Consider the following 19,574-nt stretch of genomic DNA (forward strand, 5'->3'; position numbering starts at 1 on the left):
TTTCTTCGCGTGTTCGTATCCTGTTGCTGTCTTGTGTCTCGTCTTTTTTTTCCCCGGATGGTTCTATTCAAATAATTGCTAAGGAACCAATAGACTGTGGGGGGGGGGGTGGGGGGTTAACATGAGCTGGATCAAACGCTGAAGTGTCTGGTAAATACTCCTCCTCTTCACCTCTCCCCGTACAGGATGGTAAAACATCCAGTCGATATGCACATAAGCCACTCCCCCCCCCCCCCCCCTTTTATGTGGGCCTTTTGTTCTGCTCTCGCTCTCCCCTCATCCCCCTCCTCCTCCATCCCTCTCTCCATCTCCCCCTCCCTCTGGCCATCCCTCTCCATCTCCCCCTCCTCCATCCCTCTCTCCATCTCCCCCTCCTCCTCCATCCCCCTATCCATCTCCCCCTTCTCCTCCATCTCCCCCTCCTCCTCCATCTCCCCCTCCTCCTCCATCTCCCCCTCCTCCTCCATCCCTCTCTCCATCTCCCCCTCTCCATCTCCCCCTCCTCCATCCCTCTCTCCATCTCCCCCTCCTCTTTCCATCTCCCCCTCCTCCTCCATCCCCCTCTCCATCTCCCCCTCCTCCTCCATCTCCCCCTCCTCCTTCATCCCTCTCTCCATCTCCCCCTCCTCCTCCATCCCCCTATCCATCTCCCCCTCCTCCTCCATCCCCCTCTCCATCTCCCCCTCCTCCTCCATCCCTCTCTCCATCTCCCCCTCCTCCTCCATCCCCCTCTCCATCTCCCCCTCCTTCTCCATCCCCCTCTCCATCTCCCCCTCCTCCTCCATCCCTCTCTCCATCTCCCCCTCCCTCTGGCCATCCCCCTCTCCATCTCCCCCTCCTCCTCCATCCCTCTCTCCATCTCCCCCTCCCTCTGGCCATCCCTCTCTGCATCTCCCCCTCCCTCTGGCCATCCCCCTCTCCATCTCCCCCCTCCTCCTCCATCCCTCTCTCCATCTCCCCCTCCTCCTCCATCCCTCTCTCCATCTCCCCCTCCTCCTCCATCCCCCTCTCCGTCTCCCCCTCCCTCTGGCCATCCCCCTCTCCATCTCCCCCTCCCTCTGGCCATCCCCCTCTCCATCTCCCCCTCCTCCTCCATCCCCCTCTCCGTCTCCCCCTCCCTCTGGCCATCCCCCTCTCCATCTCCCCCTCCTCCTCCATCCCCCTCTCCGTCTCCCCCTCCCTCTGGCCATCCCCCTCTCCATCTCCCCCTCCTCCTCCATCCCCCTCTCCATCTCCCCCTCCTCCTCCATCCCCCTCTCCATTCCCCCTCCTCCTCCATCCCCCTCTCCATCTCCCCCTCCTCCTCCATCCCTCTCTCCATCTCCCCCTCCTCCTCCATCCCTCTCTCCATCTCCCCCTCCTCCTCCATCCCCCTCTCCATCTCCCCCTCCTCCTCCATCCCCCTCTCCATCTCCCCCTCCTCCTCCATCCCCCTCTCCGTCTCCCCCTCCTCCTCCATCCCTCTCTCCATCTCCCCCTCCTCCTCCATCCCCCTCTCCATCTCCCCCTCCTCCTCCATCCCTCTCTCCATCTCCCCCTCCTCCTCCATCCCCCTCTCCATCTCCCCCTCCTCCTCCATCCCTCTCTCCATCTCCCCTCCTCCTCCATCCCCCTCTCCATCTCCCCCCTCCTCCTCCATCCCTCTCTCCATCTCCCCCTCCTCCTCCATCCCCCTCTCCATCTCCCCCTCCTCCTCCATCCCTCTCTCCGTCTCCCCCTCCCTCTGGCCATCCCCCTCTCCATCTCCCCCTCCTCCTCCATCCCCCTCTCCATCTCCCCCTCCTCCTCCATCCCCCTCTCCATCTCCCCCTCCTCCTCCATCCCCCTCTCCATCTCCCCCTCCTCCTCCATCCCCCTCTCCATCTCCCCCCTCCTCCTCCATCCCTCTCTCCATCTCCCCCTCCTCCTCCATCCCCCTCTCCATCTCCCCCTCCTCCTCCATCCCTCTCTCCGTCTCCCCCTCCCTCTGGCCATCCCCCTCTCCATCTCCCCCTCCTCCTCCATCCCCCTCTCCGTCTCCCCCTCCTCCTCCATCCCCCTCTCCATCTCCCCCTCCTCCTCCATCCCCCTCTCCGTCTCCCCCTCCTCCTCCATCCCCCTCTCCATCTCCCCCTCCTCCTCCATCCCCCTCTCCATCTCCCCCTCCTCCTCCATCCCCCTCTCCATCTCCCCCTCCTCCTCCATCCCCCTCTCCGTCTCCCCCTCCTCCTCCATCCCCCTCTCCGTCTCCCCCTCCTCCTCCATCCCCCTCTCCGTCTCCCCCTCCTCCTCCATCCCCCTCTCCGTCTCCGTCTCCCCCTCCATCCCCCTCTCCATCTCCCCCTCCTCCTCCATCCCCCTCTCCGTCTCCTCCTTCCCTGGGCTTCACCTCCCTCTGGGTCTCGCCGCGCGCAACGCCTCTCCTTCTCTCACCCCCTTCATCTTTTCCCTCCAAGATACACCAACGTACTTCTCTCTCTCTCTCTCTGCCTCCATCTCTCACTGTCTCTCTGTCTCTCTGCTTCCCCCCCCCCTTCACTCCCTCCCCAGCCCCCCAACACTTTCAGCCACTCTCTCTCTCACCCCTCCAACCGAGGGGAAGTCCCCCGGGAGGGGGGGGGAACACCTGTTCTCACCCCCTTGCCGCGCTCTGACACACGGCCGTTCCTGTGTCAATCGCCCTCACTCACTCCCACCCTCCTCCCCTGTCACCGTCCACCCCCACCACCCCTCCCCCTGTCTCCAGCCAAGCAGCGCCTGGAGGACCGTCTGGCGGCGGCGGCCAGGGAGAAGCTGGCCCAGGCCTCCAAGGAGTCCAAGGAGAAGCAGCTGCAGGCGGAGAGGAAGCGCAAGGCGGCCCTCTTCCTCCAGACCCTCCGCAACCCCCTCACGGGTGAGGCGGAGGCCAGGCCGCCCGACGACGCCCTGCTGATGCTGGAGGTCAGTCTGGCTGGGGGGGGGGGGTGGGGGGGTGGTGGTGAGTGTGTGTTTCTTGCACATGTGTGTGTTTGTGTGCACGCATGTGCGGGTGCTGCTGGCGCGCGCGTGTGTGTTTGCATGTAGCGCCGGAAACCCCTCTCCACGAGGCAGACCGCGCGGAGATGAATGTCTGGTTCCTAATGGAGCCTCTTCATCTTCATCAACCTGAGCGAGGAGCAGATTTTAATTGGCGCTGCTGACAGTAATAGAGACTCCCAGGCGGATTGCAGCTGCGTGCGTGCGCGCGCGTGCGTGGAAAGCAGTGTGCAGGGCTGCCTGTTTGCCCGGCGGTGTGTGTCTGCATGCTGACGTGTTCACGCTCCGTCCGATCTGTGATGTGCGCACAACACAGATCCAGTTATTAATCGCAGACCTTTCTCAAACTCGCGCACCCAAGCCCAGACCGTCGAGCCCCACAGTGAAGCTCAGACACACACACACACACACACACCCAGTGCATCAGCAAGATAAGCCTTCGCCTGTCGGGGGTTGGTGCTCGGCCACAGTCGAGTGAGCTGTTGTTGTGGATCGATGCGGCGAGGCACTGTGTTGGGACCGGCCCTGCTGTTGTTGCCCAGTCTCCAACCCCCGACTTTAATGATCAACAACGCCAAAGTGGTTATCAGATTTCTGCCGCTGTTCCCCTCCCGGGTCTTAAACTCCTTCCACCCAGTCGGCGTCGAATTGGCCTCGACGTGTCGCGAGGTTTGCGTATGAGTGTGTGTGTGTGTGTGTGTCCACGTCCCAACCTCCTTCGTGACGGCGCGAGGTTGGTTTATCTTATCTGTGCCTCGCATCACCAAGGCCAGTGGTGGGTGTAATTTGTGGAATCCGACATTTAACCAACCAGCCATTGGCCTTGGGGGATTTCAGAGTGTCTTCCCCTTCCTGTCTCCCCCCTCCACCTCCCCAGGGAGTTCTCTATCAGGGGAGAACATCCTCCAGCAGTGGTCTTCCATGTTCTCTTCCATGGTATCAGAGCACCTGTTCTCTCCTCAGATGTGGCTGTACCCACAGGCTTAAAAAAAGAAGAAAATTGGATTTCAAAATGCCAAATGTGTGCTTTTAGTGGCTTCGTTTGATGGGATGTTTCAGTCCGCATCCTCAAGCCACGCTGCGTTTCAAATATCTCGCCTTCAGATCCCTCGACCCCCGTCCCCCACGTCCCCACCCCCCCAGGCGTTCGCCGGGCGAATCTCCGATTCAAACGGCACTTCTGAAGGATAGAATGTTGTCCGGGAGAACACGCGGCCATCTTGGAATGGATCCGTAGATCTGAGGGGGCGCCGATCTCTGGGAGGGCTGTTTCACCCCTGTGTTGGAGACCTCTCTTGTCTCCCAGCCCAGGCGGTCCATTCGGCCCTCGCACCCCGCCGCCCGCCCGCCGCCACGGGTCCCAGCCCCACCGTAACCCGCAGCGAAAGCGCCCCGTTGGTTTTTACAACCCCCTCCAACCCCCGCTTATCCGTCCTAGCCTTGATCTACGGCTCCCCCCGTCTTCCCCCGGGGTGATTGCCGCGGCAACAAAACCTCTGGCCATCCCCCGCCGCCGTGGCGTCCCTGCCAAGTCGTGTCTCTGCGCCAATAAAAGCCGTTTATGCCCCCTCGTCAAACGGGGCTGATTTGAGTGGCGGGGCGATGCGGGCCGAGCACCAGGAAGTGCTCAGCCTAACCCTTAGGGTTTACGGCGGTGAAGCGGCTCGTAAATCTCTCTCTCTCTGGAGGGGTTTCCAGACAACGGGGGCCCAAACGCGACGTCTTCAACTCGGGTCGCCCGCGCCTGCACTCCTGATGCACGGCGTGCTCGTTTTGAGGGCGTTTTCCCTAAAAAGGTCTCTATCTCTCTCTATATATCTCCCTTTCTTACTCACTCAATTAAGGTCTTCCATAGCTCTAGTTTCTTAGACCTGTTTTTTTTTTTTGTGTGTGTGTGGGGGAGGGGAAGAGGACAGGCGCTCTTAAATACGTGACACACAGGCCCCCCCCCCCCCCCCCCCCCCCTAATGTAATGTACACACACTGTCAAAGACCATGCTGTGTGCTGCGGGCACTGTGGTTATTGTGATTCATGACTTGTTTGTGCAGTCAGTGAATCTGCCCATGCCCGAGAGGGGCCGGCCAAAAGCTCACAGGAGCAACACGGTAGGCTCGGAGGTATGTCTTTTTGATTTCCAGGTCCTCAAAAAGACACACCCCTTCCCCAAACAATACAGGGATCTCTTCGAACCGTTGGCCACCTCCGGGCTCTCTTCCTCTCCAGCTTTGACCCTCTCCGGCGCCGACTGAGACCCTGAGAGAGGGCGTTTGATGTCGGGGACCGCGTGCCTACACGTAATGGGCTTCGACAGATCCCTCTCATGTTCGCCCAATAGCTGCCCGGAGACTGGGGAAGATCATCCGCCTCCGCCAGGTGTGCCTGGGCGGAGCTTGTCTCCTGGGGTTATTCCCTGCCGGCTGTCCGTGACACGCGCGTAGATCGCGTTCAGCCAGGACACGCATGTAAGATGGCGTGAGAGCGTTGTGTCGTCGGGGAGTTTGGAGCTTGAGGACTTCTTCCGGAAGTGCAGTCCGGTTTAATTGGGAAATCGTGACGCTTTACACGACCCAATGAAGACGTCGCATCTCCAAAACCCGCGAGAGAACATACTTGAGACGTATGGAACATTGGTGTGAAGTGTTCTGGCCTGCCCCCCCCCCTCCGGCCTACGCGGATGAGAGTTGCGACGGCACAGGCGGCCGACGCATGAAAGGGGATTTAGGTCCCCTTTGTGAGGAAACGTTTCATCTGGGAGCCGTGTCTGTGACCGGGGTTCGTCAGGAACACAGAGGAGCTGACTGGCTTTAGAAAGGATCCAGGCACCGCCTACCTCCTCTCCCCCCCCCCACCCCCCCCCCCCCACACACACACACAAATAAACATTTAGAAAAGCAGATAGGGCAGAAAGAAACCAATGAGTCATGTTTTTCCCTCGTTTATTTTTCCACGGAAGAATCCCGTGCAAAGCAGTTCCTCTCCAGGGTTAAGTTGCGAAAAAGCTAGCAGGGCCGTTTACGTCAATGCTTTCTGTGCATTACACTCATCAATGCCGAAGAGAGCGCTCTGGAGACTTCGGCACAGTGGAGGCTATAAAATGCGTCCAAATGGGACCCGTGACAAGTTATCCGTGCCAGTGCTACCTTTGTCCCACTTTAGCCCGCTAAGCATCCAAACACAGGTCAATTTAGTCTAGCCTCAGTTTCCTTCGGTTCTAAGACTTGACCCAGTAATATGTGCTGATCAGATAACCGACATTTGCACTGTGGCAATACGAAAACAATCTGTGTCCATTCTGCTACCAGTGGCACTACCCTCCCTCCCCCCCCCCCCCCCCCCAAATTGTCTGCAGCGATTGCTTCTCACACAAGCTTTAGGCTGTTGTGTGTTGCCTCTCTGAAATAACTTTGTTTTCGAAAATGTTGTCCATTTCATCTCCTTCGAAGGGTTATCACTTTCCTTCCCTTTTCATCTCTCACTTCCTCTCGCTCTCTTTTTCTTTCGCGCGCCCACCCTCTCCATTGTCCCCCTTCCATCTCTCTCTCTCTCTCTCTCTCTCTCTCTCCGCTGTCATCCTTCCTTTCTCTATTGACTCCGTCCTCTGAAACGGATGGATGAAAAGTGACTTACGGACAGCCTAGAATATATACACATAGATGTAAAAGCATGAAAACACACTCTATTTTTTTTTTGGGGGGGGGGGAAATGACGGAGCAGCTGCCAAACTGGCCGTGGGGACACCTGGGAAGTTTAGGCTTGTGAGGTGAGGTCTTTGTCATTGTTTCCGATGCTGACTCGCTGGGGACTTGTCCAGCTATCCACCCACCAATGAGAGCCTTGTCCTCCTGTTCATCACACCTCTTTTATTTTCAATTGTTTCATTCAATTCGTTTTTGGGGGGGGGGGGTTTTAGTTTCCTCCTTGCACTGTTTAGTTCTTGCAGCGTGGTAAGATGGGTGGTGGTGCCTGTCAGGCTGCCACACGCTACTTACTGCCCAGACACCAAGCTCCATCTCTGGATACAGTACGTGCCTCTCCTCTGTGTAGGATATCACTCTCTGCGTGGTGTAATACCCGGTCAAAGCTCCGATCCCGCCGCAAGCTTAACACGGAGTGAAAGGCTCGAGCAGATTACAATTAAAAATGTAGACCTTCTGCAACAGCCCCGCCCCTCACCCTTTCATCCCCCTGCCTCCCGGCTTGTGCCTCAGCCTGGAGGGATGAGGGAAGGGATCGCTGGAACGTTCTCTTCCTCAGCCACAATCTGGATTGGATCAAGAAGGAGAAAATCTCCCTCTGCTTTAATAGGCAGAGACGCCTGACAAAGCGCTTGGGGTTCTCCTTCTGTAGTTCTTTTTCTTTCTTTCTTTCTTTTCCTCTCTCTCTTCCTCTCTCTTTCCATCCGACTGTTTTATTGTCCTCTTTGAGGATTCGATTTTCTCGAGTACTAATGAAAAAGCGGCAGAAACACCCAAGCCACAAGGCACGAGGGGGGGGGCGACACACTCAGTGCAGGGAGAGCGCCCGTGTCCTCAGGCCCCTAAAACAGGCCGAGTCTGCGACAACAAGACTACAATCACAAACCAGACCTGTCCTGAGAATATGATGTAATTACCCATAAACATCATCTCGGCACAGGGATCACTAAGACAAACCTGACATGTCATACGAAATCATCTGATACCACTGACCTTCCTCTCTTCTTTCGTCTTCCCTCGCTCGCCCGTTTCCCAGGGTAACAAAACGCAACCAAAACCGGCCCGAAAAATCGAGATCGATGGGGCTCGAAGAAAACACGACTATGCAAGCCTGTTTGGAGAGCTCAATCACGGCCATTGCTCGACTTTGAATTCGTTTGTTTAAACACGAGTTCTGGCCAGCACTCTCCTGCCTCGCACTCTGACCTGAACTGGAATAAATTGGACGAGCATTAGTCCTCGTTTATACGCAGAGTTGTGTGACCTCAGCAGAACAAAACGCGCTCGCTGTTGAACACTGATTTGTCACGGGGAAGGGAAAAAAAGCCCCGATGTCAGGAGCCAAACTCGCCCCTCGATCTGTGTGTTTTGTTCCGTTTTTCTTTTGTTGTCCTTTCGGGGGGGTTTGAGGCAAACCTGGCAACCCCTTCTTGGCTGGTAATTCAAAGCAGAGTTGATGGCGGTGGGGCAGGAGAAAACACCACCTCTGTCCTTGGCACCTGGCACTAAGTGGAAACCAATCCTCCATGCCTCACTTTGGACCCTGAGGGAGTGCAGGTGTCCAACTAATTAAGGATTGGTATTAATGAGAGTCGTTTGTCTAGAGGACATTCCTGCTATGTATTTGCTCTATTGTGCCACGGTTTTAAACTGTAAGTGACAGAAATATTATGCGACATTACTGTTCTAATTGTAATGGAATCCCAAAACTGGACACATTAGGGCAGTTAGTCAATCTGTTTACTCAAGTATGTAGATTTCTACAAACAAGCCATGTGTGGTTATCCAGCTCCTGTTTGTGAGTATTGCTTTTCACCTTGACTGTACTCTGTCTAATTAAGGTGTGTGTGTGTGTGTGAGAGAGAGAAAGAGTGCCAGCTGGCCACATAGCTGTGCTGTTTCTGATTAATTGAATCCTAAATCAGTCAGAGTAGACTGTCCCTCTCCTACGCACCACACGTATTGGTTTATTTATGGGATCAATCTCATAGAAAAGGCCCCTGCATATTGATGCCTTTAAATCTCATCTGATGATTGATCGAGTATTTTCACTCTGAAAGCACGCAGGCCCTTTTGTTTGACTGAAACGACCGTGTTTGCCAAGATTCTGTGTGTCAATGTTAACACAATAAGTTGTTAAGGCCTTCTTTTTTTTTTTTTTTTTTCTCATACACTTTTCGAACAAATAACCCCTTCCTGCTTGTTCATGATTCATTCATGTTATTATAACTGCTGGGGGTCTAGATGTTAAGAGACAGCCTTACACTCAGTTATTTTCAAATTGGAAAACACAAAGTATGACAAAGCCATGTCAGTTTGTCGGTGCTTTGAGTCGGAAATTCTCCAAACTGCCGGAAAAGGACCGTAGCGTCTGTGAAACTATCCACACTGCTCTTCAGTAGCTCAGCTCGGTTCAGTCAGTAAGAGGAGGTTTGTCTCAGCAGTGTGTCACTTCATTCAGCCTCTGCTCGCCTGGCAGATCCTTAGCCTTGCGAAAGCAGAAGAAATGATTCAGGTCAATAAGATACATCCTCGACCAGCTAGCTACTTAAGCTAGCTATACGGAGAATTCGACTGTGCAGGCTTGGTGATTCTGAACGTGGATGTAGTCAGTATCCGTGTGAGTCTAGGCTGCCTGATATGACTTAGGGCTAGTCTAGGCCAGTGGTTCTCAACCCTGGTCCTCAAGTACCCCCTGTCCTGCATGTTTTAGATCAGGGGTGGGGAACCTTATTTCTGCCAAGGGCCATTTGGATATTTATAAAATCATTCGGGGGCCGTACAGAATTATCAACTTAAAAATGTGCCTGCTATATTTGGTCAAACATTTAATTAACTCACCCCTAATGTGATGGCTGGAACTGCTTCTCTTTGGTGAGGTTTGTGATGTTAGCTGGCACGGATGCAGCCTGCTTTGACAAGGGGTGCATCGAACATTTCTTGGGGGGTGTCATGATTACGGAAAGTGATCGTATTCTTTTTTATATTGCTACCATTTTTGAGACTGCTTATCGATCTGAGTGTTAATCAGGCGCGGAGCCATACGTTGGTTTAGGCTTAGCCTAAACCAACAACGTATTCTGGGTTTGATTTGCTAGAAAGGAATTCCACACTTAATGCGAGCGCGCAAGCGAAATGTTTTGGTACATTGGTACGCAACGCTGCGCGCCCTCCACTGTCGTTTTCCACATATTAAAATAGTGCTGCTGCCAACGAATGCACCTAATAATATGGTTCCTGCAGTGCCATGGCGGGCCGGACCAAATGATGGGCCGGACCGGACGTTCCCCACCCCTGTTTTAGATGTTTCCCTGCTCCAACACACCTGATTCAAATGAATGGGTCGTTATCTAGTTACTCAGAAGCCTGTTAACGGGGAGTCAGGTGGTTGAGCGGTGAGGGTATCGGGCTAGTAATCTGATGGTTGCCAGTTCGATTCCCGGCCGTGCCAAATGACGTTGTGTCCTTGGGCAAGGCACTTCACCCTACTTGCCTCGGGGGAATGTCCCTGTACTTACTGTAAGTCGCTCTGGATAAGAGCGTCTGCTAAATGACTAAATGTCTGCTAAATGACTAAATGTTAACGACTATTCATTTAAATCAGGTGTGTTGGAACAGGAAAATATCTAAAACATGCAGGACAGGGGATACTTGAGGACCAGGGTTGAGAACCACTGGTCTAGGCTACCTAATATGACTTAGGGCTAGTCTAGGCTACCTAATATGACTTGGGTCTAGTCTAGGCTACCTACAGTTCCAGAGGGAGTCCCTCTCTTTTCCCCTGGTCTCCAAACTGGAAAGCGAGATCCGTAGCAGAGCTCCTTGTCTTGGGGCTACCACAGGGTAGAACAGAGGGCGGCTCCCCCGGGGATGCCTGTCGTCTGTCTGGAGCAGGTACTGGAGAGCATCTGTCAGAGCCCTCTAATGGACCTGATCAATGTCGGACCCTGGGGAGGGCCAAATCAAACCCAGAAGCCACTTCACCATTTCATTGCCCGTTTTTTTTCTCTCTCTCTCTTTCTGTAGCTTTGTTAGTTCTTTTCTCGCTTTCTTCGCACCTTTCCATTCGCTCCAGCTTTTCTTTACTCCATGTCCCCCCCCCCCCCCCCCGCTGTCTTTTACTGGCCTATGAGTCCATGTAAATGGGTTCCCTGGTGTGTGTGATATTGGTGTTTGATGGCCCTGCTTGGTTCCCCACGGAGACCAGCTATGCCTAATGGCTTAGAGCACAAAAAAGCTGCCTATCACACCTCTGTAGCCCACAGTCAGACTCTTATGTCCTCCCACCCATTTTTCCCCCCGCTTTGTCCTAAAATGTACTTGTAATTACATGTTGAAATCCATTTCAGAATTGTCTTTTTAATAGTCTGAGCCAATCCCCTTGTCCTTATCTGCGCACAGCCATTTACACAACCACTCTGGAGTGTGCTAGGGCACAGCAAGTTGTCTTTATTCTTCAGATTGAAGTCACCCATTCTCTCATCATTATCCCCACCAAAAGTTGGTGAGTTTAGTTAGGGTGTAGTTTTCTCTGGTACCAGCAGGGAGTAGTCTCCATCTCTCTCCCTCTATCCCACCACCCACGCATTGTCTTGCTCCCTCACTGGGTCACGTTCTAGGTCAGGTTTTCTATTACACGTCCGTATCTGGGGAACCATGGGTTTTAACGGGACAGGCAGACAGGCTTTCAGGAGCTGGCAAATCCCCTCATCATCCGGTCGCCCTCAATCAGGCGGCTCCAGCCTTAGCTCCACCAGCACAGGTTAGCTTAGCTTAGCGGGGCCTCGACCAGGCACAAGCCTCACATCTGTCATTACATTACATTTAGTCATTTAGCAGACGCTCTTATCCAGAGCGACTTACAGTAAGTACAGGGACATTCCCCCGAGGCAAGTAGGGTGAAGTGCCTTGCCCAAGAACACAACGTCAGTTGGCATGACCGGGAATCGAGCTGGCAACCTTCGGATTACTAGCCCGATTCCCTCACCGCTCAGCCACCTGACTCCCTGGGTCTATTCCTGTGTCCTCCAGCCCCTCTCCCTCGCTGACCCTGGCTGCCTGCATGCACGTGGAAAGCCTGCCTGGGTTTTCAGTTTAGCTTGTTGCGCAGACTTGAACTTGTTTCGAGTGGTCTCGTGAGGTGTCTGTTGGCGGCAGATGCTGCGCAGTGTCCTTTGGTGGCAAATATCCGTAGCTTTGCTTAGTGCAGCTGCACGCATTTATATTTATTTGTCGCGAAACCCACCCGTCCATACGGCTTCTGGAGATAATCTAGATACAGATTCCTGCCTCGTTGTCAAGACACCATAGGACTGCTGAGGCACCCGGACTGCTTTAACTCAGCAGGTATGACTCAACGCTACTGACTGCCAGCACACGTCACCCTGCATGAACCCTTTAAAACACTTCCTCAGTCACTGTGTCACCACTGTAGTGTGGGCTAAAGTAACCGTGATGGGATGTAAATTATAGGCCAAACTATTTACTCCTGCAGGGCGTTCGGAGTCACCTTAGCTAGAGCTGACCTTGTAGGCTCTGGCCACGCAGTCACCGTAACCTGGCTTGTCTGAATGCTAATGGGTCTAATGGAATAGCGTTGTCCCTGGTGTGTTTGGGGAATTAGCTTTGATTGCCTTGTACGCATGTGTCTGTTCTCTCTTGGAACGTTGTTTGCAGAATGACCTTGAGCACCCCACGACGTAACCTAATCTGAACAAGGACAAACATGCGGGCGCACACCCTCACACACACACACACACACACGCACAGACAGACAGGGACTGCAGCAGGACACAGTTAGCCTGTTATTGCGTTAGCCAAATACCCCTTGTCCATGGCAAGTGAGGCAGTCACAAAGTTGGCCACAAGTACGACTTCCTGATCCTTTCTGGTTCCAAAACGCTACGTACAGATGTAATATCCTTTACTTGTCAACATGAGAGTTTTAAACGCCGCTAATTAAAGAGTGGATGGCAGGGAGGGCAATCCGTCACTCAATTGCCTCTCTAGAATTGTAAAAGTTGGCTTCAACTTTTGGTGGACGGGTGTGTGTGTGTGTGTGTTGGGTCTGTGCCAGAACAAGCAGGTGTTTGAGTTCTGCCATGATCAGGGTTGGACGTGTTGAGCAGGGTGGAGAGCTGGGGGAGGAATGAGCTACTGACAGAGTGACAAGGTGACCGGAAACAGTTTGTTTGCCGAGTCAGACAGAAAGCATTGCATTCTGTCTGTCTGTCTGTCTGTCTGTCTGTCTCTCTCTCTCTCTCTCTCTCTCTCTCTCTCTCTCTCTCTCTCTCTCTCTCTCTCTCTCTCTCTCTCTCTCTCTCTGTCTCTCTGTCTCTGTCTCTCTTACGCACTGAAACACTCACACGCACACACTCCCACTTTCTCTCCCTTGTGTTTTCTCCCCCAGCTCTCTCGCTCCCTCTCTCCCTGCCCCCCCACCCACGGCCTTCCCTCCTCACTCTTCTCCTTTTTGCGTATGTGGTTTTTCAGCGGCGCCCCTATCTTACCAGAGCAGGCGCGAGAGACCGGACACTCAACTCTCTCTCCTCCTTCTCCTTCTATCTCCCTCTCTCTCTCTCTCTGTCTCTCTATCTCTCCCTCCCTCCCTCCGTCATCTGCCCCATGTTCCCAAAGGGATATGCCCAGCCTTCGAAATGTCAGACTATTTTTAAACTAAAGCCTCTGAAATCCAAACCTTGCTATCCTTTCATTACCAAGCAAGCACCTCTGAATATTGAGATGGCAAACTTGGGCAAAACCAACTCGACCAGAGCTGCCTCCGCTTTCTCTCTCTCTCTCTCTCTCTCTCTCTCTCTCTCTCTCTCTCTCTCTCTCTCTCTCTCTCTCTCTCTCTCTCTCTCTCTCTCTCTCTCTCTCTCTCTCTCTCTCTCTCTCTCTCTCTCTCTCTCTCTCTGTCTCTGTCTCTGTCTCTGTCTCTGTCTCTGTCTCTCTCTCTCTCTGTCTCTCTCTCTCTCTCTGCGTGAAAATAAGGAACGTCCAAACACGGCAACCGAAGGAGATCTTCTTAAACAAACACCTCCGTCTCTGGAAAAAAAAGTCAATACTGCAAATTGATATGAGGAGCATACATATTCATACAGCAAGACAATGGCTCCAACTGGCTTCCCTAGCAACCAGAGAGTAGTTCATGGCCAAAGCATGACATGTTCTCGAAGAGCCATCTGACTCACCACGAAAACACTGGCATTCAGCATCCACTTAACTCGCCACGAAAGCAACTGCAGGCAAAACGCCACCAAAACCTGCAGGTACTAATGAGGCGTTCATGTTCTGCAGACATGCAGCAGCTCAGGCAGTTAAGGGCCCAATTACAAAAAAAAAGACTGATTCACTAGAAGACCAAATCCGTTTTTTTCCCCCTGTCCCTATCCCTTGAGGTATAATGCTGTCACTTTTCGTGTACTACTGTTCCATTAGCCTACCTCAGCCCTGCACCATCAGCACTACACCTTTCCATGCTACACTATCCTCCCATTTTGTCCGTTCACTGGGTTTCCGTTCGACATTTTCCCTGGCTATTTCTCTCCTTCAACTCTTGCCTTAAGTTCCAGCAGGAGGGGGGACATGTCCTCACCACGTGATTGGAGGAGAGAGTAGAGCAGGGGACCGGAGAGGAGAGGAGGCGGCCCATTTCCTGTATTAACTGGAACAGGTTTATAAATATACTGAAGACACTGTGTCCTGGTTAAGTCAAGGTTCCTGAGTACTCCTGTGACCTGTCGCAGAATATCCTGCTGCTTCTCTGTCTCTCTGTATGTCTCTCTCTCTGTCTCTCTCTCTGTCTCCTCTTTGTCTCTCTCTCTCATACACCCCCCCCCCCCCCCTAACTTAAACACGCACGCATGGGCCCTCTTTCATCCTTTCAGAAAACCCATTTCGTACGCTACCCGGAGGGCTGGTCAGGGTGCGCGTCCCCCCCCCCCCCGCATACGACCACGGGTCCACACCTCGAAGACGTTCAGGACCCCTGTGGTGCCGCCCCGACTCGGCTCTCCATCCGTTCCTCTCTTCGAAACCAGACCCTTCCCCGTCTCACGGACGTTGCGGCGCGATGACGCGGCGCGCTCCAGTGATTGATTCGAGTCCGGTCGTGATGTGGAACCCCCCCGCTCTGAGCGGATCTAATTTAACCAGACAGACACATGCTGCAGTCATTAGATGTACTTTGATGCTGACAGGGAGAAGGGCCAATTATGGTTTTGCGTGCGTGTGCCCCGGCTTGCATTGTGTTGTGTAACAACTCCAGTATCTTTTAATTAGCAGCTGAGTTAGTAAGTAGGAGGAACGTCGGATGAGTAATTATGACCCGAGGACAAAGAGCACAGAGGCAGAGCCCTCGGGGGGGGCTATGTCTCTGCCACTAGTCTGCCAACCCAACACACACACACACACACACCTGAATAGAAACCCCCCCCCCCAGAATGAACTAGATGACGCCCATTGATCGGCCCCAGATGCACAAATGCGCCGCGCAATTGTCAATCCCCTTGACGCCTGCCCGTCCACCCCCCCCCCCCCCCCCCCTCCACCCCGTCCACCCCCTCTCGCTCAATGCCGCCCCTCGGTTGTCACAAGTAAGCCCTCGGATTGGGCCCCGTCAATCGATGAGACCGTTTTGGATGGCACTCCGTGAAACGAGAGGGCAGAAGGTGTGCAGATCTGTTTTTTTTGTCATGTAACAGATTGCCCTATCTCCTCCCTCCTTCCCTCCCTTCTTCCCCCCTCCCCATCTGCTTTTCTTTCTCTCTCTCTCTCTCTCTCTCTCTCTCTCTCTCTCTCTGTCTCTCTACCTCAGCCCCAGCTACCCGAGGTCCATGTCACCCCCAGCATCGCCATGGCTCCCCCCGCGCCCGCCTCCCGCGCCCCCCCGCACCCCTCAGAGCCCAGACCCTCCGACGGGGGGGGAGGAGGGGGCTCCTTCCGGAGCCGAGACGGCCCCTCGTCCTCGTCCTCCGCCTCCCGCGGGGCGGAGCGAGACCGGGGCGGCAGGGAGAGGAACCGCGAGCGGGAGAAGAAGAAGAAGAAGCGCAAGCGGAGGTCCAGGTCGAGGTCCAAAAGCAAAACCAAGTACGGCCTGCCCACCGCCTACAGGAGGCTCCACAGGTGTGTATGCGTTCTGCCTGGGAGTCAGGCGGCCGAGCGGTGAGGGAGGCGGGCTAGTAATCCGAAGGTTGCCAGTTCGATTCCCGGCCGTGCCAGCTGACGTTGTGTCCTTGGGCAAGGCACTTCACCCTACTTGCCTCGGGGGGAATGTCCCTGTACTTACTGTAAGTCACTCTGGATAAGAGCGTCTGCTAAATGGCTAAATGTAAATGTCTGCCACAGCAGAGCTGGGAGACTGACCTCTACTACCCCCCTAACACCTTCCCCTCTGATGGGCCGTTCATGTGGCTGGTAGACGCATGGCTTTCGAGGATTCTGTTCCCTATCACCTGCCTTTTGACTTTTAAATCTATGCTGAGAGGGTGCCAGATGGAGGCTTGTGTGGAGAGGATGAACTTTATACTGAGCTACCAGAGGGCTGTAATGTGGTTCTTATTGAACTAGCTAAGTCACTACTTGTTCCGAGCCTGCCAGTGACATAGAGAGACTCATCTTTCGAGAGTTTTTTGCCGTCTCACTGTCTGTCTTTCTAGCCCCTTCTCTTCCTTTTTTGAGCAAATCTCAGATAATTTGTTATTATCAGTGTCAGAAGTGGCTGTAATTATGCCTGTCCCTTTGGTATCACTCTGACAGGCCTTAATGTAATTTCGGGAGATGGAATCGTTTTTGCCCGAGGTTTTAAATCACTTACAGTTTGGGAATTAAAGGCCTTAGATTTGAGAAGAGGTCTTCCCGTATCCGATTGGATCCCTCTCTAATGTGCACGCTCGGCCAAATTCACCCTCTTCCGGTTTTTTTTGTTGCTCCCATCTCTTTCCTTCCCTTCCGAAAACTTGAATTCACTTTGCTCGGCTGCGCCGCGTTTCAGGATCGAGGGGGGAAATGGTAATGCAAGATAATGAGCAGTCGCAGAAACAGTCTCGCGGGGACGGGGGAGGGGGGGGGGGGGGGGGGGGGGGGGGGGGGTGAAGGGGGGGAGGGGGGGGGGGTGTGAAGGGGGGGAGGGGCCCCCCGTTGGTGTGTGAGGTTAGCGTTTGGCGGCTGGAAGGAGATGTAGCCCCAGCCTTCCCAAGGGGCTCAGAGGAAAGAGCTGATGAAAAGCGCCCTCAGAAGTCTGATCGAGCAAGAGAGAGAGAGAGGTGGGGGAGGGGGGGGAGACACCAAGGGGGCGCAGAAAGAGATATCAGCGGTGACTTTTCCCCGGCTTTGGGGGGTGTATTAACTGCTAATCCTGCGTTAGCTGTCTGGCAGCTAGCGTGTTAGCTCGGGCTCCTCCAGTCTGGCTGAGGTAAATCTAGTCAGTTAGCGGTACAGATAGGTGCCTGAACTGCTCCCTGTGGGTGCCTTACCTGCTGCTGCATGCTAAGCGCCGTCGCAACGCTGGAATAATTGCTTATCGTACCACCCTTTTTTTTACGCGCCCGCCCTCACGCAGTGACCCGGACGCGCAATGCAAGTCTGTCATGTTTTCATTCTTTCGTTCTCCAAGCCCATTCCAGCCCTCCCGTGCTCTGGAGTGGCCGTGACAGGTGTTAATGAGGATCTTTGCCGTCACGAGAGGGCCACCCGGGGCCACAGGCCTGTGACACGGGGCCGGGTGCCCCCTCGTTAAATCATCAGCGGGCGTGCATCAACTGACCTGACGTCTGGCCCCTCTGTCACACACAACCCCCTACGCACACACACACACTCTATTATCTGTTTCTGGTCCATCATTTTCTTTATCTCTCTATCTCTCTCTCTCTGGACATCATTCCTGTCTTGTCTCAGGGTAACCCTGAACCCCTTGACCTCCTCTTTAGTCTCTGCCTGCCCAGTGTTCACACTCCTCCAACCCAGGGGGGTTAATTGGGGCCCCGTGAGTCAGGTGCAGGGGGGGTGGGGGGGTGTGGGTGGGGGGCACACAGGCCCTCAGAGGGCCAGAAGGGTTCAAAGCCTGTCCATGCAGAGCCGGTGATAACCCTGGCTGGCTGAGGGGGTTAGATGTGACAGGTAGGGAGGCGCAGGAGGGGCGATCGTTTAGGGCCCAGGAGGAAATTGCGGGGATGGGCTTTGATGTTTTTTTTGGGGGTCGTTTCCTGGTGCTCTTGAGGCAGCCTACGTTTATGTGTGGTACTTGATTTGCCTGTTCCCCAAGCACGTATCTCGTTTCACCTTTTTAGCTGACTTTTTTGCGCGCCCTCCCTCTCTCCCTCCCTCCTGTCACCTCCGCATTCCAGGACCTGAGCTGTCGACGGTGGTTTATCCAACGGCTCATTTGGGCTCCGTCCAAATCTTCTCTTCCCTCTGCAACTGTACGGCACTTTTTAAACGGCTTCATTAGATGCCATTTTCATCTGCGTGTGTCCGTCTATGTGTGTGCCTCTGTGTGTCCCTGTGCGTATGATTCCCTGTGTGTGGTGATGTGTGTGTGTGTGTGTCTGTCCCTGTGTGTGTCCTTTCGAAGAGCCCGGACCTGAGGCGTCACAGAGTTATGTTCTTTAATAAGCGCTCATCTGCGGCGGCGGTGGCATTTGCGCGTCAGGAGGAATTCCATTGAGTTCTTGTCATTTATTTAGCGGGGGGGTCGTTTGACGCCGTTATTGCCCTTGACAGCCCGACGCGGAGGAGCTGAATCACCCAGATAATGTCCTGCCACGCGAGGGCCCCGGGGGGGGGGGGGGGGGGGAGCGAGGGAGAAAGAGAGAGAGATGGGGTGACATCTCACGCCGTCCGTCCGTCAGGGTAATGCGAGGCGTATCGACCGTACTCAAGCCCCCCAGAGTTCAAACTCCACTTCCGCGCCGTCCCTCTTCTGTTCCCCGGAGGAAGGTGCTCCGCTCCTCTCCTCCCGCTTTCCATCAAACGACGGGGGGGGTGTCTAATTGGCCCGTGAACTCGGGGCTAGTTAACGTACGACAGCGAAGCAGGCAGGAGGTGGCTCTCGCTAAGCTCAAGGGACGGCTTGTTTTATATCGCCCCCGGTGCTATCGGTTTCTGTGTGTAGGCTCTGTCTGACGGGCCCAGAGCCAGCCTCTGGGGCCATCTGGTGTGTAGGCAGACGTGACCATCTCACTGGCTGGGGGGGGTCGTCGGGAGGTCAAGAGGGGGTCATTGTGTGTTGGGAGGGCTGGTCAGTCCCTTGGGCTAGGATGTGGTCCGGCAGTTGGAGAAGTTGGAGTTGTCCCCTACTGTAGCATGGCACACGCACTCCGAAATACACTGCACAGTTCATTTCTTGTTTGACGGTTGTTGTTTTTTTTACTTTGAACTTCTTCATCTTTTCCTTTCTCTTGCTCCTCGGCTCTCTGTTTTCAATTTAATTCAATATTTTGTGGCATGAATGTTGAAGGTAAACTACGTTGCCAAAGCGGTCCATGTAAGTGTTATGGACTAAACCGTGTGTGTGTGTGTGTGTATGCAAATATAATTATACAAAAATTACATATAATTTGGGGGGTGACAGTAATTACAATGGTACTGCCAACTATTTTGCCCCCATCTTAATTTTGGTTTAACTGCACAGAAAGCTCGACGTGCGTTTTTTGTGTGAGTGCGTTCACTGCCACACACACACATTTGTAGCCCTGAGTACGTAGAACTGAATGTGTGTTCCACAGGACGGGTTCCTAGCCTGAATATGGACCTCTTTTCCTGACATTTTCATTTCCTTTGTGTGACCGGGGGCTTTGTGATTCGGCGGCGTTTTTTCAAGTACGCGCTCCTGTAGCTGGTCGATTGTTCAAGGGTCTCTGCGAGTTGGTTGAAAACCTGTTTAG

Source organism: Osmerus mordax, chromosome 20, assembly GCF_038355195.1.
Source record: "Osmerus mordax isolate fOsmMor3 chromosome 20, fOsmMor3.pri, whole genome shotgun sequence".
NCBI classification, from domain to species: Eukaryota; Metazoa; Chordata; class Actinopteri; order Osmeriformes; family Osmeridae; genus Osmerus; species Osmerus mordax.